The sequence below is a fragment of the Rhinolophus sinicus genome, linkage group LG12 (assembly GCF_036562045.2).
Source record: "Rhinolophus sinicus isolate RSC01 linkage group LG12, ASM3656204v1, whole genome shotgun sequence".
Taxonomy (NCBI): Eukaryota; Metazoa; Chordata; class Mammalia; order Chiroptera; family Rhinolophidae; genus Rhinolophus; species Rhinolophus sinicus.
This window is the reverse complement of record NC_133761.1, coordinates 57137576-57156662: the sequence shown is the minus strand read 5'-3', so window position 1 is coordinate 57156662 and position 19087 is coordinate 57137576. Positions and strand designations below refer to the sequence as shown.

General features: G+C 39.7%; 1 long non-coding RNA gene across 4 annotated transcripts in view; it reads left to right on the top strand.

The window, feature by feature from the left end:
• Positions 1–19087, top strand: part of LOC141567926 (uncharacterized) — a 316152-nt gene that overhangs the window by 233808 nt on the left and 63257 nt on the right. For 2 of the 4 annotated variants that reach the window (XR_012490914.1, XR_012490912.1), the window contains exons 5-6: positions 5404–5526; positions 12041–16997. This is a non-coding gene — a long non-coding RNA (uncharacterized LOC141567926). The remainder of the gene's footprint in view (positions 1–5403; positions 5527–12040; positions 16998–19087) is intronic. The other 2 variants (XR_012490915.1, XR_012490913.1) reach the window with 2 other exon arrangements.

The following is a 19087-nucleotide window of genomic DNA, read 5'->3' as shown; positions in this document are numbered from 1 at the left end:
ACCCTGGAGAAAAAGCGGCAGGGCTGTTTTTGCCAAGTTGGAGTCGACCCAAATAGCAAAACTTCCCAGTGTACTTTCCTTTTCTCCTGTTGCATGTGTGTTCCTGCTGCCCAAACACACATTTCTGACGTGGGGTCTTGGACACTCCATGACATACATGGCCCTGTGTACTTTTTGTTCCAGGAAGCATGTGGGCTTCATTTAGTTTTATTTTACTTTCTTAACTGTCTCCTCTGAACAGGCACTGTGGGGATAAGACATCATTTCTGCCTCCTATGACCTTAAGATGTTTTAGCAGCAATAGAGTAAACATCTAGGCCTTCATTAGTCATTGAGCACCTACTGTGTGCAAGGCGTTGGGCTAAGTACAGATAGTAGAGGTTTGCAGAAGAAGCAGGATTTTAACAGGTGGGGAACCACAGGAGGACAGGGCAGGTAGACTGAGCAGCAGAAGGAAAAGGTTGGAGGCAGGAAGGCAAAAGGAGAGTTACTAGAAACTCCAAGGAGTGAATCAGAAGTAAAAGGGTAGAGTGGGAAATCTCGAGATTCAAATCCTAACTCTCCCTACACGCTCTGAGTATCGGTTTCCTCATATAGAAAGTAAAGATAACAATTGCACTTTTCAGGGTTGGTGGAGGTAGTCAAGATGTTAATGGAACCCACCTGACACAAGGTAGAGTAGAAGGTTATAAAGGCATGCTGATCAGTCATTACTTAAAGTGGGAAAGTACTGTAATTATGGGACAATACATGCAATTTGGGGATATGTAGAATCTTTCAAACTATGAATTCAAAAATCAAAACAGATTTTGGCAGTGACCCATTGAGTATCATTCATTTAATCCAAGCGCTTCATTTTGCAAATGGCGAAAGTGATGACTGAAGAAATGCAGGAATCAAGCAAGACTCGGTTAATGAAATACTGGATAGATACCAGAAGGCACCTACACAGGGCTTTCCTAGGCCAGGCCCTGTCCGCCTATGCGATCTGCTCATTTAATCCTCTCACCAACCTGCAGGGTACGTGTTTCTTCTGCTATAGCAGCTGTTCATCCCCACATATATTAATGGAGACGTGCAAAAGCTGCCGCATGGAGCTGATGGAGACCTCAGTGATCGCTGAGTCTAATGTCCATATTTTATGAGTGAGGATACAGGCATCTGTGTATTCGATGACATGCTCAAAGTCACCAGCTTCTAGAACTAAAACTTCAGCCACTTGGCTCCATGCCCCATATATTTTTTTTCATCACATCATGTTCCCTTCATGTGTGAACTGAAATATATATAAATGACTAAAGTCTTGATTCACTAAAGGAGGATGGTATTAAGAAACTTTTAATGAATAAAATCAGGAAAAACCAGCACTGAAAATGTGAAGAATATATTTTAACATTTCATATCAAGGGCATATGGTTAATGAAAAGGACGATGAACGACATTTTTAATTCTAATCTTTGAAAACTACGAAGTACTAAATCTTATTAAAAAATAAATAAGTAACTTGAATAGCCCTATCATCTATTTGACTACGATAACTTATATCTAATTGAATGTGAAGTTAAAAACCTTCCTGTAAGAAAACCCCACACCCAGAATGGTTTCATTGGTCAAGACATGAGGTTGGCAAACTGGGACCAAATCTGGCCTACCCCCTGTTTTACTAGAGCCCATGAGCAGAGCAGAGTAGGATTTTTATAGTTTTTAATAGTGGGGGGAAAAATCAAAAGAAGAATAGTATTTCCTGACATGTGAACATTATATGTAACACAAATTTCAGTGTCCATAAATAAAGTTTTATAAGAACACAGTCGTGCCTATTCATTCATATATTGTCTAAGACTGTGTTATTATCACAGGTCCACACTGAGTAGTTGTGGCAGAGATAGTATGACCTGCAAGGCCTAAAATGCTCTTTGATTTTTTATAGAAGTTTGCTGATGCCTGGCTTCTATTAACGAAGGAGTAAGTGATACACAACTCTTTTAGAAAAACGAAGAGAACCCTTCTCAACTCATTGTATGTAGCTGTCATTTCTTTGAGCCCAAAATCAAATACAGACACTAAAACAAAACAAAACAAAAAAAACTATACACCAAAATCTCTTTCACATATACATACAACCATTCTTTAAAAAAGTATTATCAAGTCGAAGGCAAAAATTCAATTTATAAAAGTTTGATCGATCAAGTTAAGTTCATCCCAGCAAGGCACAACATTGCTTGGACCTTTAAAACTCAGTTGCTGTACTTAGCTATATTAATAGACTAAAAAAAAACAAAACCTCACAAACATCCCACTATACAGAAAAAGGGTTTTACAACACCCATCATGTATTCAACACCCATCATGACGAAAACTCACAGCAAGCTAATAACCCAATAAAGGGCACCTATGAAAAAACCTGTAGCCAACATCTTAACAGTGAAAGACTGAATGCTTTCTCCCTAAAATAAGGAATGCCCCCTTTACCACTCAGGGCAGCACTGGACTGGAGGTCATAGCCAGTGCAAAAAGGCAATGAGGAAAATGCGTCCCTGTTGGAAAGGAAGAATAAAGCAATCCTGACAGATGGCATTATCAGAGGGCTGTGTATTTGATGAAAACCCTAAAGAACCTACAAAAAAAAAAAAAAAAAGCATTTGGAGCAAATGAATGAATTTATTAAGACTGTAGGCTACAAGGTCAGTATACAAAAATTAGTTTTATTTCTATACTTGTAACAAATAATTGGCATTACATTAAAAATATAGATCATTTATGATTAAATAAATCAGAAATTAAGACGAGTCTATAAAAACATATGCATTCATATTTCATCTACTGCTTTTCAACCAGGGGTGCAAAGTAATTGAGTGGAGAAAGAATAACCTTTCAAAACTGGTACCGGAACAATTGGATATCCATATAAAAAAGAAGAAAGGCAGGAAAGAAGGAAGGAAGGAAAGAAGGAAGGAAATAAGCAAGGAAATAAGGGAGAGGAAAGGAGGGAGGAAGGAAGGAAGTAAGAAAGGAAGGTAGGCAGAAAAAAGATGGTGGGAAGAAAGAGCCTACACTCTTATCTTATACCATATATTAAGAGAATTAAGTCAAAGATTACAGAGCTAGGACCTAAAATTTTAAAATTTGTTTTATAAACCATAGGATAAAATGTTCATGATCTTTGTTTAGATAAGAGTTTCTTAAACACAACACTGGAAACACATACCATAGAAAAGATCAACTGGACTTCATCAAAATTAAACACGTTCTTCAAAAGACAGCATTAAGAAAGTGAAAAGGCAAGGCACAGGATGGGAGAAAATATTGGTAACGCACATATTTGATGAAGAATTTGTATTCAAAATAGAATGTTTACAAATCAATAATAAGAAAAGAAACAACAAAAAAATGGGCTGACTATTTAAACAGATGCTTTATCAAAGACCATATATAAAAACCAATTAATCACATAAAAAGACATTCAGTATCATTAGTCATTAGTGAAATGTAAGTTAAACAATAAAACGGTGCCATTTGCATTAGTATTCCCAAGAATGAGCCCATGTCTATTAACAGAATGAATGGGTGGATGCCTATTCAACCTATAGTCAGAAGGAAAAAATATACAGTTCGCTGAAAAAAAATAGTAATACGACGAATAAGTATGCAGTTAAACTTGGAATCAGAGTTTTCATTTGGGGATTTTTATCCAAACCAAACCCTAAATAATTGCTGTTTAAACCAAGTAATGAATACCACTTAATCTCACTTCTAGCATGCACTGGCAATATGTCTTAATCCCCACTCCCAAGGCAACTCTGATCTTGGGTCATGCTGTCTATTCACGTGTGTTCTCTCCAGCAGCTCTGAATATACTCAACACAGCGAGTGAGAGGGAGCTGCTCAAATGGTTATATTATCCGGTTGGTTTTTCCACCAGAAAAAAAAAAAAGTGGCTTGTCTTAGGACATTCTTTTGCAAAATAAAATGCCCTAGTTCTTTGGAATCAGGACATTTTATTTCTATAGGTTTCAAAAGGAATCTCAGAAGGTTTTAATTATTGTGCATTATTTCTTCCTTATAAGGTCCTGAGCTCACAAGAAAAAAAAAACAAAAAAAAAACAAGATCTCTACCACTGAGGTTGGTAGGGGAGTGAAGTCCATTGTAAACTCCTGAATATAACATACACCTCCCCTGAACACAAACTCTTGGCTTCCAAGAAGAGTCTTGTAGAGAGAGGGCACTGCGTTTATTTCCAATGCATGAAATCTATTCAGAACTCAACGTCCTAAATCAATTTTAAAATACTGACTCCCAAGAAAGTTGACACAGTTCACATTTTGTTAATTAAAGAACAATTTTTACTCTTTTTAGAGTTGGCACCATTATTGTAGTGCTGTCTTATCGGGAGCAAATAAATCTAGAGGACATAAATAGGGGACTTTATCCAAATCATCTAGGTGATATTGCCAGATCAGCATGGCATTCCAAAGACGTGAAACACCTAAACTGTCCCATCTGAACTGAGCTGTCAGACGGCGCAGATGGGGAGAATCGGGTGACAACATTTGACACCTGAGGAAAGTATCAGGTTGGTCACTCAGACTCCAAGAATAAAAGTGACTGGGGCTTGACTCGTGACTCTTGCTTACTGTGTCGGTGAAAGGGTGACAGCATGGTCACTGGAGTCAGAGCCCTCAGCAAGAATCCCAGCTCCACCCCTCGCCAAATGGATGGGGTAGCAGCACTGACACAAGATGGCTGATCAACAAACATTGGTTATTAGATATTCACCACGGAGCAATGAAAATAAATAAGCCCAAGGAACCAAAGAAATCAAGGCTCGCTGTGGTTTTTTCTGTTTAGTCTCTCGTTGGCATAGTCCGTCAGATTGATCTCCAAACATCTTAATTTCAGCCGATTCCAGTCAATAAGGAAATAGAACAAAGAGAAAAAAGGAATTCAATGATTAAATTGACCTAAGATTAGAATGCAGTACCAATGTCTTTTGGAGGACAAAATGAATATGAGATTTTAAGCTTGTAGGGGCCTTATTTGTACTCATCTACATGTCCTCCTGTCCCTCACAGATGGAGGAGACCTCAGGAACTAGAGCTCATGAGATGACTGATGATAAAATAAGGGCTGTAAGCAGAAGGAAGTCTCATGCCCAAGGATACTAAAGGGTATTTGTCAAATACCAAGAGAAATATAAAAAGGAAGACACAGGACAGAACTGTGCTTATGTTCCAATGTTGTATGATGGCGACGGGGAAGATGATAATAAATGGAGAGAGGTGGCAGACCTTGGAACTTCTTACCTTTAAGAAGGAGGAGGCTGATAAACTGATGAGGATATGGAGAGTCGGGTAACTATTTGGTTTGCCATTGTCGGTGACGAGTCGTTTTTGTCTTTCTAGCATTCGAGTTCCCCTTTGTGGAGTGCAAGAGTTAAAGTCAACTGTAAATTATGCCCTGAAGAACCAAGGGATCTAAGGAAGAGACTCTTCACTTGATCCATTTCCCCAGAAATGGACCCCAAGGTAAGAATTTGCATATCAGGTGTTTATTTGGAAAGCGATCCCAGCAATGATGGTCTGGGAATGGAGTGTGAGACAGAGAAGTGAATTAAATCCAGAAAATGTCTGTCATCAAAAGAGTGACCCCTGGGAGCAGTTTGAGATGAAGATTTGTATAAATTATGTAATGTAATGTCATCCTTCTCACATCATTTTTCGTATTGGAAAATACAATGGCTTTTGTATTTTCCACTGGGAAACTCAAAAACAACAAGAAACAGTGGTTTTTCAAGCTTTCGGAACTCAGTACATCTTTACCGTCTTAACAATTACTGAGGACCCCAAGAAGCTGTTGTTTGTGTGGGCTATGTCTAAAAATACTTATCATATTAGAAATCAAAACTGAGAAAATTTTTAAATATTTATATATTAATTTTAAAAAGAATGCACACATTGCATGTTAAATAAATGGCAAATATTTTATGAAAAGCCATTGTATTTTCCAATACAAAAAATGATGTGAGAAGGATGACATTGCATTACATAATTTATACAAATCTTTGCAATATCTGGCTTAATAGAAAACAAGTAGATTCTCATATGTGCTTCTGCATTCAATCTGTTGCTGTGTGCATGTATATAATTATGCATTTTCTCAGATATTTATGTAAATTCTTTTTTGATATTACATTAAACTTTGGTAGTTGATAATTTCTTAAAGGTTAGTTTCAGTGGGAAATTTGAAATCATATTTGTGAAACTTTTGTACTCTATTCCATTAAAATCCATACTTTATCTTGCATTTTGAACAAATCTTTTCCCCATATATAATTTTGATCATGTGTTGGTCATATGAAAATGAATGGTTCACTGAGTTAAGCAGATATTCCAAATGCTGACATATTTCATTCTACAACCTCAAAAATTCATATTCATTATTATCTTCACTTGTCTCATCAGAAAAGCAGTTAAACGTTGGAAAGTCATCAAGCTCACAGTGGTGGATGTAAGTTTTCAAAAATTCTACTTTGCTCTTGAAAGCTTAGATTTTATTATTGGCAACAAATACTGTCAGTGGTTTCTTTGAAGTGACGGCCTCATTCATTTTTGAATTCCTTCAATTTTAAAAAATGTCTACCAAGTACCCAAATCTGAATAAGCAGAGTTCATGCTTTCAACTCAATCTCACAAGTGCTTTTCTTTGAAACAAACATCCTGCTCTTCCGTATGGAGCGGTATTGCTTTAGATGTAGTTCCCACTTTATCCGGGGAATATTAAAATGATTTACACTCAAGGGTCAATGTTTAAGAAAATGTAATTTTTTTTTTCACTGCTTCATCCAGGCCAGCTTAAGTGAAACTGGCTTTTTGCCCCCTTCAGTACAAGATGGTGAAGAATACAATGACTACTAGTAATACTAGTAATACTAGTACAACATGGGTCACTGCCTGATTCATGCTAACGCAAGTTACCACCATTGTTTTTGCACCATTGGTGCAAATGTCAACACAGTGGAAAGGACAAACAACACTTAAAAATTATGATGACAGCAGTTTCTTGAGGACGTCCATAGAGACATGGACCCTCTCAGTACAGACGCGTCAGGGTTTCCCATCTGAAGGGCAAGCCAGCTGGGGATTTGTAGGTTGAGGGCTGCGCTAGAGAGGGCTGTGGATTTCCAAGAACTCCTCACCTGCTGTGCACCCAGATAGAACAGGCTCAGCAACCAAGGAAAGCCTTTGGGGAAGGACAGGCACATCTTGAAAGTTGGATGCCAGGATGGATGCACTGAAATAGAAGAAACCAAGGGGAAACGGGTGCTGTAAGAAACGTGGGTGCAAAGAGCTCTTTGAAATGTTGATGAAAATGAGATTGCTGGATCTTGTTGTAGTTCTATTTTTATTGTTTTGAGGAAACTCCGTACTGTTTTCATAGTGGCTGCACCATTTTACATTCTCACCAACAGTGCATAAGGGTTCTCACTTCTCCATGTCCTCATCAGCACTTGTTAATTTTATTTTTTGTTTGTTTTTATAATGACCATCCTGTAGGTGTGAGGTGATGTGAGATAATAGGAAAAAATCTCTATATTGGTCTCTGCCACTAGTTCCTGACACAGGGCTCCCCAAACCCTGGGAAATCCCTAAGTGATAAGAGCACTAGGAACAACTTTGGTTCTAGCAACGCGATGCTGGGTGAGCTCCTGGGTGGCTCCTGGATGGGGGCTGGTCACCAGAAAGACCGAGGCCATGATTAGAAACTTGGTGTTTTCAGCCCCACACCAGAGAGAGGGAGTAGGCGCTGGAAATGGAGTTAATATAGTTGAGGATACGTATGTGAGGAAGCTTCCATAAAACTCCAAAAGTTTGGGGTTCAGAGAGCTTCCAGGTGGGTAAAACATTCACATACTAGGAAGGTGACATAGCCCACCTCCACGGGGACAGAAGCACCTGAGCTCGGGACCCTCCCAGACCTCATGTATCTCTTCATCTGACTATTCATCTGTATCCTTTATCATGTCCTTTAATATACTGGTAACCATCAGTGTCTCCCTGAGTTCTGTGAGCTGTTCTAGCAAGTAATCAAATCCATGGTGAGAGTCATGGCAGCCTCCAATTTGTTGCCAAATCGGACAGATGTAACATGAGGACCTACTACTTGCAATTGGTATCAAAAGTGGAGGGCAGTCTTGTGGGGCTGAGCCTTCAACCTGTGGGTCTGAGGCTTTCTCCAGGTAGATAGTGTCAGAATTGAGTTCAGTTGTAGAAGACCCAGCTGGTGTCCCAGAATTGCTTGGTGTGGGGAAAAAAACACCATGCATCTGGTGTTGGAAGTGTTGTGAGTTTGCTAGTAATGTGAGAATAACAGAGACACACAGGTGGAAAGACTGTGGGTTTTTTTCTACACAGGTGATATCTCATTGTTGTTTGGATTTGCATTTCCCTGGTGCTTTGTGAAGTTGAGGACCTTTTCATATACTTTTTGGCAACTTGTATGTCTTCTTAGGAGAAACGTCTATTCAAGTCCTTTGCCCATTTTTTAATCAGGGTATTTTTGTTTTGTTTTAATTTAATTTATTTACTTTTATTTATTTACTTTTTTTTTTTGCTATTGAGTTGTAGGAGTTCCTTATATATTTTGGATATTAACCTCTTTCAGATATGTGGTTAACAAATATTTTCTTCCATTCCGTAGGTTGACTTTTCATTCTATTGATTGTTTCCTTTGCTGTGCAGAAGACTTTTAGTTGGACTTGGTCCCACTTGTCTTATTTCTTGCTTTTTTTGGCCTGTGCTTTTGATGTCTTATCCAAGAAATCATTGCCAAGACCAATGTCATAAAGCTTTTCTCTTATGTTTTCTTTTAGGAGTTTTATAGTTTTAGGTCTTATGTTTAAGTCTTTAATCCATTTTGAGTTGATTTTTGGTATGGTGTAAGATTAGGGTCTAATTTCATCCTCTTGCACATGGAGATCCAGTTTTCCCAACAGTCTTTGTTGAAGAAACTATTCTTTTTCTATTTTGTATTCTTGGCACCCTTGTCAAAGATCAGCTGACCGTTTATCATATATGTGTAGATTTATTTCTGGGCTCTCTATTCTTTTCCATTGGTCTGTGTTTAAGCCAGTACCATGCTGTTTTGATTATTGTAGCTTTGAAAGGTGTTATGAAATCAGGAAGCGGGAGGCCTACAGCTTTGTTCTTTTTTCTCAAGATTGTTTTGAGATGTTGGTGTCTTTTATGGTTTCATATGAATTTTAGGATTTTTTTTTCTATTTCTGAAAATAATGCCATTGGAATTTTGATAGGGATTATATTGAATCTACAGCTTTGGGCAGTATGGACATTTTCACAATATTAAGTCTTTCAGTCCTTGAACACAATATATCTTTCCATTTGTTTGTGTCTTCTTTAATTTCCTTCAGCATCGTCTTGTCATTTTCAGCGACTTCATTACAAGTCTTTCACCTCCTTGGTTAACTTTATTCCTAAGTATTTGATGATTTTTGATGTTATTTTAAGTGGGATTCATTTATTAATTTTCTTTTCAGATTGTTCATTTTCCATGCTTCTATAGAATGTTCTCCCCAGTGCCAGAAAACAAAGCAGAGACATCACAGTGTCAGGTTTTCCTGATGTCCCACGTTCCTTCTTTTAGAACTCCTCTGTGAAAACCTACTATTGCTATGTATGTGGAGAGAACAAGGCTTGAGACCTTTATAAGACACCTCCTGTATTTTCTCCTAACTCAATCTTTGGTTTATTCGTCATGGCAGAAATTTCATTCTGGGGATTTACAGAGCTCATTGTCTCCTAACCTGTCATTTAAAAACAAAAACGAGTCAAAGGTGTCACAGTTTGCTACAGCCATTATGCTGGGTCCATTGTGGTGTCTAGCTTGCTCTAAGTGGCACAGCAAATTTGACTCCTACACTGAAAGATTATACCTGAAGTTGTTTGTTTGTTTGTTTTTCTTTTTCTTTTCTGACTTGTCATGGGACCTGACACTTGAAAGGGGGCCCTAAGCTGGTCATTGGGTACTGCTGGCCTCAGTGTCATACAGTTTGGTGTGAGATGGCCTCTCCACAAGGGAGGCAGGCCGGGAAACATTGCCTTGTCAGGAGTAAGAGCTGAAGGAGACCCGAGGAAGGTGGGGGGATATCTGCAAACCTGTCAGCTGTCAGAGCTCCCAGCTTAGCCCCTGGGGTCATGGGGACAGTTAGTGCTGTGCAGAAACTGCAGTGCAAAAGTCATGGAAAGGTCCTCACTGCAGGCATGACCCTGGGCCTTTCTAGAAAAGAGTCAGACCTTGGGCCTGGGACAGTTTTGACCCTTTTATCTCCACAACCAAAGTGCTGGCCTGGAAGAGTTCGGGAGGATACAAACTGCACCAACCCTCCTTATTTTGTCTTTAATTAAAAGCACACAGATACACACCATAATGACAACAAACAAATACAAAGTATTCTTATATCTTTTTTAAAAAAACAACGTAGCCCTCATACAAATTTAGAAATGCAATGAAGCTAACAGTAACAATAGTGATAGTGAAAAAATAAAGTAGTTGCAGCCCCACATTATTTCAAGTCCCATTGTTCAAAGACAAGCACTCGTGATGTTTTGGTATAGTGTCTGCATAGCGTTTCTTTTTTCCTTTACGTTTTGCATAGATGTGGGGTCATAAAATTGTTTTATAACCAGCTTTCTTTTTTTCACATAATACTAACCAGTAAACATTTACCCAAGTCATTAAATAGTCTTGTATTAGCAGCATCACATTAGCCACATATTATTTCATGACTCAGCGGAATGGGTTTTGTTTCCTTCTGGAATGACTTACACTCTCTCAGCTTGTTTCCTTATCTGTGTCCCAAGTACACTCACCACAGATATTTTGTAACCTCCCAGAACGCGTAACGTCTCGGTGTCACTTCTACCATTTCTACCACCACTGGCGTGTACTCACCCGTTCCCTAATGTTGCATTTTCAAGTTATTCCTTTTTATTTTCCAGTTATTTCATTCGCACCCATCACAGTCGTTGTTTTCTTAAACTAAATCACTGAACGAACGTAAACTGAGAGGATCAAGATTTATAGGACCAAAAATTGTAATTGGAAAATTCCTGAATAGTTTTATTGTTCAGTGAACATGGTCCAGACGCCTCCACGAGGCAGGCACCGTGTGCAGTGCCTGAATTATAGGTATCATATACGGGGGCATGACTGCTACGTGCCCACGTGCAAAGGAGTTAATAGGGGACATCCATGGATATGAAACGATATTGGCTTGTGGAGCTTCCTTTTCATTTAAAGCACAAGGCATAACCAAAATATACTTTCTGTAATATTATAAAGGAGACTTGGCTGTTTAGGTTGAGCTGCTAACACACGTTGATAGAAGAGGAAGAAAGCGGTTACTTGACTTGCACATGTTAGCGTGAGTGTTAAGTGCCGCTGTCAAACACAAGCTCTGCTTCATTGCAGCTTGCACTGCTCTCCGATTCCACACAGACATAGAGGCAGCGAGAGGGGAGAGGCAGACATAGGTTCCTTGAACCGTGTAAGGTTCAGGAAGGTAGTGCTGAGACAGACCCCTGATAGTCGTTATGAGAGAACAGATATAAAAATAAATTAGATGTAAATCCTGTCCTTTGATTTTAGCATTTAACAACCTGATAAGAAAATGGCAAGAATAATGAAAGAACTCTCACTGAAGTGCTGTAATGGTTACATCCAGGAGGGCTAAACTGGAGTTGGGTCTCAGAGGATGAATAGAATTTGAACTTGTGTAGGTGAGGGCCGTGTACTCCAGGCCAAGAGAATTTAATAAGAACAGGAAAAGAAAAGTGAATCATGGGTGGCATGTATGACAAGCAGTAAACAGTTCAGCTTGGCCAAAAAAAAAGAGACAAGCGATAATAATGTTACTCTTTCCTAAGCTCTCACTATGTGATAGCTGCTGGGTAGAGGGTTTGACACATTCTCTTGTTTGAACTCTCCAACTCTGTGACAGACCAGATCATGCTCATTTTACAGATTGAGACAGTGGAAACCCACTGAAGATTTGAGGCAAAAGAAACTGCCCCTTTGGCGCTGTGCTCCTGGAAGATTAATTTGACATCTGTGTGCAAGATGGGGCGTCATGGAGGAATAATGGAAATTGGAGACCCTCTCCATTGTTAAGGCTATGGCAATAATCCAAATGACAACTGATGAAGACCCGATTTGTAAAACTACAGTGGAGGAGAGAGGATGAATGTAGGTGTGCTGCAGAGGTCAAATCTGGAGGACTGGTAGGTTGATTGCATGTGAAAGGTAAGAAAAAAAAATGATGCTAAGGTTTCAACCCTGGATGACTATGACGTTGATGGTGCCATTAACGGGGAAAATGGGAGGGTCTTGGGAGGACTGATGATGGATGTGGTTTGGAACATGCTAGGTTTGCAGAATAGCCAGTGGTAGATCTACTGCCGACGATGGGAAAGCGGAGGCGAGAGGCCAAGAGACAGAAATTTGAAAGCTGAGATGTAATAAGAGTTAATAATAGGCCAGCAGCTGGACACATTTTACGAAACTGGCCACTCCATAAAGGTGCATCACAGAAATATAACCGGACAATGAAAGTCCCCAGTTCTGTAGTCCAGGGTTATTTAAAATTTATTATCATTTGGTCTTTTAGCCCCAATTTTTGTTTAGTGAAGATTAATTAAGCAAGAACAGCTGTTCAAGACACTCGTTTTACTTTGGGGGAAACCCTTTTTCTTAGAGTAGTGGTGTGTGTGTGTGTGTGTGTGTGTGTGTGTGTGTGTGTGTTTCCCCAACAACCACATAGAATAAAAGCAGTTTTCGTGATATGTCCTTCAAAATTGGATAACTGGTAGCATTTTTTTAAATCCTAAAAGCAAATGATTTCCTTTCAAATCTAAAGCATAAATCATAATTGTGCTGTCTTTCTGGGGCTTCTGCCTTTTGTCAAATTAACAGCTTTAAAGAAAAAAAAAAAGAAAACATATTTTCAGCTGACCTGCGGTTGGACCTAACATTTCTTCCCCAAACTGTTCACAGCCGTTTTAGTCATGGGGGAGAAAGGACACACTTTCAGAGTTTGCTGTGTGTGGCCCGGAATTGTTTTTTTGGCCCCGAGCCGTTTAATCACCCTACCTTCCAGGGGCCACTTTCGGTTAATGAATCCTTAGCTCCAAGTTTCCTTTCCTCCTAATGAGTACTAATAAAATGCATTTAACTCCACTAATGCAACAAAAACTCAGCATTATTTCATTGTATCTATTTAATAAGGACCTTGTTTAATATTGAATTACAGCCTGCTCAGCGAAAGCATTATACTGGGGGAAGTGGGCCTGTGAGAAGGGAGTATCAAGTGCTATAATTTGGACATTCCTCCTTAATATGCCCTGCAGTCTTGTGTGATTGCTTAATTCATTTAGCCGAGCTAGTCTGATCCTTCTGCCAACTGGTTTGTAAAATTTACTGCAATGCTAGGCAACCAGTCTCACCACACAAGCTAGAAATATAGTATTGCTTTTCCTGGGACCAAGTTATTAACAGTTGTTTGGGGAGAGGCAGCAGGCAATGGAACAGATACTGTTACAAAAAGGAAGAACTTTTGGACGCTCCTCCTTTTGTAACATAGTTAGAGCCAATCCAATTTTTATTGATCAAAAAGTTTCCCCCCAAATTGTCTATGATCTAATTTCAGAAGCAATTCATCTTTATTTTTAGACTTATCTTCAATGAGCAGTGATGTCTAATCTCCTATTTATCTTAGCTATGAACTTCTCCGTCTTCTGTTGAACCAGCGCCTCACTCAAATAACTATCAGTAAACAAATATCTATTGAAAGGTGTCCATTCAAAGAAAGCAATCATTTTGTAATTGGAATAAGCATTTCCTGAATGAGTTAATTTTAAGGTTTATGTCTATTGGGATTTCTTGAAGCGAAGCACCTCTAAGGTCTCATTACTTGGAAATTAGAGAGAAGAACCATCATTTTTACTCTATGGAATTCAGTGATCTGGAAATATTCCTGGTTCTCCTGTCACCTGAGACACATCACAGTCAGAGAATTTTCACCTATATTGTTTCTTAAGGTACAGGATTCTTTTCCCTGTGATGGCCTACATATTAAATGGGTTGATACACTTCTCTTGGATTTTTAAAGAAGTTAAAAAACAATTGTGACTTTTGAAGGGAAAAGAAGTTGACTAGGTGGGGAGACATTTTTCCAGCTTTTAAAATATTTATTCAGAAAAACCTATTGTTACCTATAGCGATGAACACTAGTTTACAAATTATTTAGGACAATGACAGTGTAACAGAGTAATAGTTATTTCTTGAGACCTTATAACTAGTCACCTGGTAAGAAAGTAAGAAAATAGGTGAACTCAAGATTTACCTTGTACAGATTGTCTAGGAATCATGAGACCAGAAGGTTGCTGAATCTCAAATAAATGGCTTGAGTCAAGATCTCTGTATGACAAAGGAAAAAGTATAATGGCTCGACTCTCCCTCTATTCTTGTTACCCCTTGGTGGGTAAAGGGAAGAGAATATCCTGGATCCCTCTGGCCAAGAACAGGGCAGGAATTACTGGCAGCCACAATTGCTCCATAACATCCCGACATCTCAGAAGAATAAACGTGTGTTCCCACCCAAACAAGAAACACACCTTTGTTCAAAAAGGAGTCTGGATAAGACTAACACCACTGTGTGTACCTTCTAGTTATAAATTGAGTATTTTTCTTCTTGCAAACTCTAGTTTCTGGTGAGACTATAAATAAATTTCAAAATATGTGTGACTTCAGATGATGGCATGAAATAAGCCAGTAATAAAAGAGCCAATATGTAGGTTTTTTGTGATAAGGAATAGTAATATGAAACTATGCCCTATATAACCCAATGTTCTCTCTTTTTTTTTTGAAACTCTAGTTGTCAATCATTTTTTTTAATGTATAAACAATGCTAAATAATTTTACATTAAATCTCTCCAACTAATTTTATTTCCAGGGTATTGGTAGAGAAATGCTTCTAAGTAGCTTTGTGGTTCAGACGACATTTGTTCAAAGACTAATGAAAAAATAACCCCATGTAAGCTTCTGAGAAAGCAAAGCGGATATTAGGTTTTTCTTAACAAACAAACAAAAACTTAGAAGGATAGGATACTCTTTTAGAAAGCAATCTTTTTTCAAAACATAGGCAAGACTAGCATTTGTTCAAAATAAGTCATTGCTAGAAATGGCTGGGAGTAACAGGTTTCTGAGCAGGGATTTGTCTCCCTGAGATAGTGTCCTGTTGAACTCATGTAACTGTGAGAAGGAGCTTCAATTACTTCAGGGAATAAGCTAAAAAAAGGAAGAGGTTTATTACCTCCCTAATGGGCCAGGGCTTCTAAAGGTAGCTGAGCTTCTGTGCGCCTAGAATAAAATGTAGCACTGGACCAGCCTGGTTGGGATTTCATAGGCTGCCCAGTTTTCTGTTTTGGACGTTCTGGAAGGGCTTCCTTTCAAGAACCAAGACTCTGGTGCAAGTGAAGGAAAAGAGGCCATGAAATCTGTTCCAATTCTAAACCTTTCAGGGACTAGGAAATGAAGTTGCTTTGTTTATAAAAGGGAAGGTTGTCGGCTTCGTTTAACTGTTTGAGCACTAACTCATTCTATTTCTTGGGTTTGTTAAAAGTCACTGTTACCAACCCACCCTGGTTGGGGTCCTTCTGCCCATTGCTGTTCACGCCTATAAAATGAGACTGAGTTTGGTAAAGCAGAGTAGAGACTATTTTTTGATCAAGGGATGGAGAAGGGTGAGCTTGCGCTCTCGTGACACAACTGGGGAGGAAGCTTCTGTGTTCATAGGCTGTGGTGTGGAGTGATTAAGGTCTCTCAGACATGTGTAGCTATTCTTTTGTTGCCCTCAGCCCTTTTGCCCATGGCCCTTTTTGCACACGATGCTGCACTGCTATTTTGGTCTTTGCACTAGGCCCTCTTCGTTTTGAGATGGGAATCCTTTTCAGTTCCTGTAGGCAAGCACAGCTGGGGATATAGTTTAGGTGTTGAGAAATGTCAGGGTCCTTTGGATGATAGCTGGATGGCATCACCACCCACTCCCCCCACCCAGATCCTGGGACTCCTTCTAGGCTCTTTCTTCTCATTAGTTTCTCACAGCTGTGGGGGAGAAAATTCCCCTTCTTTTCTCTCAAAGCTGTTCTGCCTGGTCTCATAATCAAATTGACATGAGATAGATTAATAGAAGAAAATAATCCAATTTCATTCTGCGTACATATGGAGTTCCAGTTGAGGCTCTGATGCCACCTTGAGCTAAAGGGAATACGGGGCTGTGGTTTGAGACTTCAAAGGGGAGGAAAGCAATTCAACAGAGATGAAAGCAAATGTTTGTAAACAAATGTTTGCTGGGTCATCTCTATCAAGAGACAGAGAGGGCTTTGAATAAGTCCTTCCTTGCTAGGTTCTTGCCTGTTGATCACAAGCTAGTTCAGAGTAAACTAGCATTATCTGTCCCTTCCCGGAGCAGGTCCTCTGTCGAACTTCTTTTAAAGAGTTAGAGGAAGTCAGAGATTTTCCTGAGTTTAGAGAAAAAGAGCCCATTTTGTGGTGATGGTCACAGAAGACAGCCTAGAGGTTAAAAGTTGAATAGGACATGGAAAGAGGGTGGGAGGATTTGCAACTGGAGATGTCAGGAGTCAGGAAAATGCAGAGTAGGTACTCATACTAGCTTATGCTCATTATAATGACAATTTTGGGTATATATGAAGATAAAGATACTGACAAACTATTACCCCGCCCCCCAAAAAAATGTGCTTTAGTCTTTTTTCCAGTAGCATATGGAATTTTGCAGTGATCTACCCACATTGTCTCAACTCATCCATTGCGTGACCCACAGCAGGCAGTTACCCAGTAGCTGGTGTCTGGATGCAGTGTTTTGATAAATGGAGTTGACCACTCATCACATCTTCTGCATCTCACCGTAAGTACCACTAAGCTTTCAATGAACAGCTTTAGCAAAGAGAAGTTATCAGCCCCTTTGTGGAACTAAAAGTTGTTTAAGAAGAGCCCCCCCGCCCACTCCATTTTCAGTAAAGAGGATGTGTCATTGTTGAAGCCAGTTGGATGATTCTAAAATACGAAAGCAACTATTATCCCTATCTAGAAGCAGGTTCTTTGGCCTACTCAAGAGCTTTGCTCCAGCAGCTCTGCCTTCTCTCTCCTCCCTCCTTCCTGGAACTTTCCCGTTGGCATACAAATGTGTTGTTACTTCTCCATCTTAAAATAGCTCCTTCCTGATTACCTCAGCTCCCCAGTGCAGCAAAACCTCTCTAAGACTTGTTCTCTATACTGGCTCTCTTATTCTCTTTGTCTCGGCAATTGAGTTTTCACTCCCACCTTTCTCAAGAAAATATCTTGTCAAGGTCACCGCTAATAAACTCGGTATTTCCAGATTCAGTGGTCAGTTATCATCGATCTCATCTAACATGGTTTATTGGCAGCATCTGAAATGGTTTGTTACTTCCATCTTTTAAAATTTTCTTTCTACTTCCAACACGATACACTAGTGGTTTTCCCATCTTCTGAGCACTCTTCAGTCTCCTTTGCTAGTTCCTCATCTTTTCCTTTACCTCTTCGTGTTGGACTACAGTGGGGCCAATTTTCACAACTCTTCATTTCACTCCTTTGGTGATTTTATCCAATCTTGTGATTGATATACTACCTATATATTGATGACTCTTACGTTTATATCACAAGTCCAGACTTCGTTCCTTCACTCCAGATTGGAATATCCAATGATACAGTCACCATCTCTACTGGGAGGGCCAATTGACATCCCAAGCTCAAGATTTCCAAAACTGAATTCCAGGTCTTTCCTCTACACTTGCTCCTCTTGCAGCCTTCCTCACCCGTTGTTTCAGAATAAAAGTCTTGACATTATCCTTCACTTGTTCTCACATGCCCTATGCTTACTTGTCAAACGTTCTTGATAATCGTACATTCAAAACATAACAGAATTCCACCACTTCTTACCACCTCCACCCGTACTATCCAGTTCCAAATCATCAACACCTCTCTCCTGGATTCCTTCAGTGGCCTCCTTGCTGATTTCCGTGCTTCCACTCTTGTTCCTAACAATCCAATCTCTCCAAACTGACTCGTAAGATAAGTCAGATCATGTCACTCCTCTGCTCCAAACATTCCCATGGCTTTCCATGTCACTCAGAGTAACATGTAAGTCCTTCTGTTGATCTAAAACACCCTGTGGGGTCTGCCCATTGTTAGCTCTCTGACATCATGTTTCCCGTGCTTCCCCCTCACTCCTTCCCAACCACCCCAGCCTCTTTCCTGTTTGCTGTGTTGCCCCTGGAGTCTGCAGAGTTACATCGAAATATCACCCAACTGTCCTGGCTCCTTTCTTGAAGGAGGGACCCACTTCTGTCATTTCACTCATCTCCCAGCCCTGGGAGCAGCATTTTTGTACCTTGTTAATGTTCAATAAATGTTTGCCGAATCGCTGGAGCCCAAGTACTTTAATTACTAAAATCAAAATGCTCCTAGAACAAAGAATTCTTGGTCCTTTCAAGTGTCAGAGTCTAATTAATAATCTGTCTAGCAGCTATGTGACCTTGAGTTAATCACTTAACCTCTTGGGACATCGATTTTCTCATCTGTGAAATGCAGATGATAACAAGTACCTCCCTGGGTTGGAACTAGATGCGAGAAGCTGTGGGAAAGCCTGAGGCAGGTGTACCTGTTGCACCCTCGCTCGCTTGCTCGGGGTTCCATATCCTGGGGTGGGGGGCAGTGTGGATTGAGTGGGGGAGAAGTGACGATACCTGGATGGGAAGACTCACTGCACTGTTGTCACCATTTCCTCCATTGCCTCAGTCACGGAACAAGTGTGAGAGGTGGGGGGCGGGGTGGAAGAGAGCTCACACATTAGCGATGTCATGGTTGTTTACTGTTTTCGCCCATGTGGTAATAAATCAATGTGAGCTTTGTCATTTTAATTAGTCCTCTTTCAGTCAGAAAAGTCAAGGCTGTTAAGTGCTGATAGGGACTTGAAAA